Source organism: Oncorhynchus tshawytscha, unplaced genomic scaffold (genome assembly GCF_018296145.1).
Source record: "Oncorhynchus tshawytscha isolate Ot180627B unplaced genomic scaffold, Otsh_v2.0 Un_scaffold_530_pilon_pilon, whole genome shotgun sequence".
In the NCBI taxonomy this organism is placed as follows: domain Eukaryota; kingdom Metazoa; phylum Chordata; class Actinopteri; order Salmoniformes; family Salmonidae; genus Oncorhynchus; species Oncorhynchus tshawytscha.
This window is the reverse complement of record NW_024609811.1, coordinates 83261-89260: the sequence shown is the minus strand read 5'-3', so window position 1 is coordinate 89260 and position 6000 is coordinate 83261. Positions and strand designations below refer to the sequence as shown.

The 6000-nt window shown below is 43.4% G+C and overlaps 1 pseudogene; it reads right to left on the bottom strand.

Moving 5' to 3' along the window:
• Positions 1–218: 218 nt before the first annotated feature.
• LOC112244487 lies at positions 219–5597 on the bottom strand (annotated as a pseudogene).
• Positions 5598–6000: the final 403 nt, after the last annotated feature.

The following is a 6000-nucleotide window of genomic DNA, read 5'->3' as shown; positions in this document are numbered from 1 at the left end:
GTTTAAACACCAGTCCATTACTGTCCATCTCTCAAGGAGCTCTGATAATTACTGTTCCATCTCTTCACTTGAAGGTGCAGTAAGTCATCATGACGTTTTGGTACACGCTCCAACGAAGTGATGGTGATATCACCATGACAGCTTCTGCTGCATACAGTATGTTGATGGCTTGGTTGTATGTTATTCTGTCTCCATTTTGTTCTGTTTTTCACATTTGACACAGTCCATTGTCTCTCATAACCTATTTCACAGTTCTCTCACTTGTCCATATTGTAAGCCACTATGGCAGACTTGTCAATAAGTCACTTTAGGAAAGTCCAGGTTGAGTCAAGTCTTCGAGCCTGAGACACTCAGTCAAGTCTCAAAACTCTGAGCACAAGTCCAAGTTAAGTCTCAGTCTCTGGTACAAGTCCAAGTTAAGTCTCAAGGTTTGGGCATAAGTCTCAAGTCTTTGAGCACAAGTTTGAGACAAGTCTCAAATTTCCATTCTTTAAGTCTGGTCTCATTCTCCATCGACTCATCAGAAGATCTTGAAGCCCTTGAGCAGCGTCAGCGTGGGTGCCCGCCGTTTGCTCTGTGCCCGTGATGACTTGACCGTCACCAGCTTGGCGGTGGCGGGCACTGGGAGCTCTTTGTAGCAGGGGTGGTGAACGGGGGCACGGTGGCGAGGCTGAACAATGGCTTGTTGTCCTCACTGATGTAAAGGGGACGTAACGGGGGGCTCCTTTTGCCGCCCAGCTGCCTGGCCTCCCTCACGGCTTCATGGAAGACCCGCTGGACAGACAGGAAGTCTAGGCAAGCAGACACCTCGAAGAACAGGCAGCCGAAACGGGTGGCGAGGGCCGAGCCGTCCGACTTACTCACCTGCCTGAAAGACAGAGTGGGAGAGACAGGGTGATGGGAGTGAGGAGAGAGAGAGAAGAGAGCGAGAGCGAGAGAGAGAAGAGAAGGAGAGCGAGAGAGTGAGAGAGAGAGAGAAAGAGAAAACAGGAGGGAGAGAGGGAGAGAGAAAAGAGAAGCCCTTTAGTTTAAACAGCTCCAAAATACACTGACCCCTATAATCAGTACTATAATGTGCCAACTTTGCACATATCATTAGTCAATCACACATCCTACATCCTTAGCTAACAACAAACTTTCCCACAACTTTAGAGAGCGTTCCTTTAAAAGTCTTATTAGGTCATAAACTAACGTTTTCATAGGAATGTCCCAAGAGATTATTCCATTCAAATATAACCCAGAACTCGGTGACCATGTTCTCAGGACTTAAGATATACATTTTCTAGACATGTTTCATGGGAACATTGCAAGAACATTTACATGTATGTGTCCAGTTTTCTGTGGGTTTGGAGAATATTCCATCCATGTCCCACCAAACATACACAGAACATGGTTGCCATATTCTCCAAGCATAACATATTGATGTTTGGGCCTCCCAAGAGGTGCAGTGGTCTAAGGCACTAAGGGTTCGTTCCCGGGCTGTGTCACAACCGGCCGTGATCGGGAGTCCCATAGGGCGGTGCACAATTGGCCCAGCGTCGTCCGGGTTAGGGGAGGGTTTGGCCGGGGGGGCTTTATTTGGCTCATTGTGCTCTAGCGACTCCTTGTGGCAGGCTGGGTGCCTGCAAGCTGACAATGGTTGTCAGTTGAACAGTGTTTCCTCCGACACATTGGTGCAGCTGGCTTCCGGGTTAAGCGGGCAGGTGTTAAGAAGCGTGGTTTGGCGGGCCATGTTTCGGAGGACACATGACTCAACCTTTGCCTCCCGAGCTGGTTGGGGAGTTGTAGTGATGAGACAAGATCAAAATTGGGGAGAAAAAATAATAATATATTAATGTTCTAGACAAGTTTCATGGGCAACGTTGCAAGAACATTTCTGTCTATCAGTTGTCAGGACGTCACCTGATGGAACCAAAGAAATGTTGTCCCACAAAAAAATGTTAATTACACATCATGCCTTGTTACTAGCAACATGACAACCTCTTACACCTAGAAAAAAAAGAAGGTGTATTGGAGTGGCTATAAGTCTGCTGGCCATTATTGCTTCATACATTTCTGTACGTTATATGTTTTGGATAAATATAGCAACATGAAGACATCTTACACTGGGAGACAAATATAAGTGGTTGGAGTCTTGCCATGAATCAACTTTACTGGAAGTGCTTGAATAAACATGATTGTTTCCATAAACACCAGCTAAGAGGGCTTGGGTTGCCACACATGCAGCAGTGATGAGGATGTGCATTAACATTGAGTAGGACTGACATGATGTTTCATTTCAGGCTTTCAGATGACTACTACAAGTAGGCCTAGAGCTGCAAAACGCTTTGGTGTTACTTGAGAGGCTATGGGCCAAAACAGAACTTTGGGGATGGCATCACTCCTCCTGGAAGCACTGCCGGCCCGGACCAAGACATGCCTTGGCTTTTTGAGTATGTTATGTCATTGTGGTGTGGGTTTGAATCGCAGGTCCGCCTTGGTGGGGATGAACCGGGTTATATTGTATCTCTTAAACGTCCACCAGCTGTGTCTCTAACAGTCATAAACAGACATCTTGGCATGCAAGACTTCTGCACCGGTATCTCTCCATGTCTAACTACTGTGGTATGTATTGCTGCTGCTGACTATGCTGATATGAGCCAGTAGTGAGCTCTGAGCGCCTGCAGCAATACTTAGTCGCTATAATACCGGAATCTCATCAAGACGTTTGGGCCTCTTGGTATAATGTCTCAGGCATTACACTAACAGACGAGTAGTTGCAGGTTTGAGTCCCACTCTGACTTCCATCCACCCCACCAATTCACTACACACCTGTATCTCTCCATGTCCAGCTTGTTGCCCAGCAGTATAATGGGGGTCTTGGGCTGCAGGGCCTTGGTGTGGACGCTGACGGCCTCCAGGTACTGTTGGCAGCCCTCAAAGCTCCGTCTATTGTCTATGCTGTAGACCACAAGGAAGGCACTGGCCCACGAGAGGTAGCGCTCACAGTTCACTGGGCCGTCCTGACGGTAGAGACAGACAAGGGGAAAAGGTCATCACTTCAAAACAATTAGTGGCAAAGGCTTTGGAAGACGTATCAATTGATTTTGAATACATCTTCAAATGGTTTCCATTTGCACAGAAAATGTGTCATTGTGTCCCGGCTCTTGTAATGGTAATGCCTCAGCCTACGGCACACACGTCTTCAGGTTTGGATCTGACCTACTGCCCTTTGACACAACCTCTATCTTTCCTCACTATCATCCTCTGTCTCTATGTTCAATGCAAATCTGAAAACCTTTTTTTCTTCTGTCACATTATCCAACCGCGGCACAGCGTCGGGGGCAGAGCAGCGCCCCTGGAGCAGTTCAGTGCCTCAAGGGCACAACGGCAGTAGTATAGTCTTTCAAAAAAGATTCTTCCCACCTGGTCAGCTGTGTCCATAACTTTCACAACGACAGGCTGTTGGTCCACCATGTCCTCAGAAGAGTAAGTATCCTCTAGATGGCAGTGAACACAACATGGAGGTCACAACATGGACCCAACATCACAATACAGTCATTCATGTGTCAATATGAACACGTTTATTGTACATTTCTCTGAAAGTGCATCTGCCGATTCTTGTATAGTTAGTGTTATTACAGTGTTATAACTATTACAGAGGTGTTTTAATGTCCATACTAGCCAACCATAAAAGGCTTTCCCAATGCACAGCGTGATTCTAAACGGTACTAGAGGGGATGTTAGGACAGAGCCAAAATGATTTATTTAACAAAGACATTTCTTGACAATTGCATTTTATTTCAGAAGGTAACAATTGGAAGCTTACCGAGATTGGGGTCATATTCACTGATGAAGCGCTTGGTGAGAAATTTGACAGTCAACGCTGAAAAGAGAGAAGGGAATCATTCACTTCCTGTTTAGATTCAGCTCTTTGTTGTCAGTCTGTCACACTGTACAATCTAGTGTCCCAAATGGGGCATGGGAACCCTGTTTTTATATAAACACTCCCATGAAATATCAGATAGGAGTAGATTGCTTTTCATGAATAACAAACTATCAAAACGGTAATAAAATGTAAACAAAACTGGGATCTACTCCACTACAAATACTAGGGATGACAAATCAAGGCAAGTTTCTAATGTTTGGTTTACTCAGTGTATATTAAGTGGCAGAACACAATATAAAACCAACCTAAACATCACTAATGTTTGGTTTACTCAGTGTATATTAAGTGGCAGAACACAATATAAAACCAACCTAAACATCACTAATGTTTGGTTTACTCAGTGTATATTAAGTGGCAGAACACAATATAAAACCAACCTAAAAACATCACTAATGTTTGGTTTACTCAGTGTATATTAAGTGGCAGAACACAATATAAAACCAACCTAAACATCACTAATGTTTGGTTTACTCAGTGTATATTAAGTGGCAGAACACAATATAAAACCAACCTAAACATCACTAATGTTTGAACAATAAACACTAAATCAATCCAATAGCATATGAAGGAGAAAGGGGAAAAGATGGGTGGGCCACCTGATTTTCCTGAGCCCTTCACTCCAAGGATGACCACATTGACCTCAGGTTGTCCCCCCTCAGGGATAGCAGAGAAGTTACAACTCCTTGCTTTCCCAAACATCAGTGACATCTTTAGACTAAAACCCAGGAACACAAGTTTTCAAAACAGATCCAAGTAACAGGATCTTTATTCAGTGCCTACATGCATTATTCAGAATATTATTAACAATAAAAATAACATAACATAACCAAATAATATAAAATGTTTATAACGGTATCATAAACACTAATATTAATGCATATGGATGATAGGCTACTATGCAGGAAACACAAATAACGCCCACGTTGAACGTTTCCATAACGTTTCAATATAACCTTACCTTCAAAGGTTTTCTCAGAGTTAAAGACTGGGGTAGAAGTGAATCGGCTATTTGGTTGGATGTGGTTTAAAAAAAATCTGTATTACATTTAAAATCATATGAATCCAAATGCAATAAAAACATTCCAAAGAGTTTTAGAACGCGCACTTAAATCCTGTCCGATGATGAGGATGCTCATACTCGATGGTGAAAGAAGCTCGAGCTGCTCCGTGCGTGCACAGCTGGTAGGACCTTGCGTCAAGTAGACGAATCGGTTAACATTGGCTGAAGAATGTTGCTGCTTACGCACATGATTTACTGACAAACTCCATTTAAGGGAACTGAGGTGAGGTCTCATAGTTATTCTACATGCAGTCAGATATGATTTGGAAAGGTAGACCTTTCTCATCTCCAACTAACTTCATTGACAAGAAACAAGGATATCAATAAATTGTTATGTCAGTTGAGATGATTGGATTGCATCCAGTGAGTGAATGATTCTGTTGTCTTCATGCAGCATAGTTTCCTTCACAGATAATCACATAACTTCACAGTTAAAACGTTGCACATGTTAAAGTAATTGCTCGTGTAATAGTCTCAAATCTGACATATTTGAACAGAAAGAACAAAGAAAAGGTACCGTTTGACATACTGGACTTGGTTTCCTCCTTTACCCTTTAATGAATGAGAACTCCACTCCCTCCTCATTCTCTACATTGGTGGCAAAGGTGGTGTCTGGCCTCTTTTGGAAGAGCGCCCCTGTTTGTATCGGGGTTTGCATGGAGGACAGAGAGAGGAGTAATTATGTAGCCTTGTGTGTAAACATTTACACGATTTTTATAGGGGGTGAACGATTTATACTACAATAGGTGAATCCATCTATGTGCATGTAAGTATTTGCACAGGTGCCACGACTGTATTGGAACAAGGACTGGTAGCATGCTGTTGTCATGTGCAACAGATCCCTAACAGACAAGGTTACTAAGAATTTAACTGTTTGGAATAATAGTCTCATATAACAAATGTGACCTCGGGGAACAATCTATTGTTGTCTCTCACCTTTGCCCAACCGCTCCAAGGCCAAGAGTTCTGACATTTCCCGCTGAGACAAACTGTCAGCCTCACAGACAAAGAC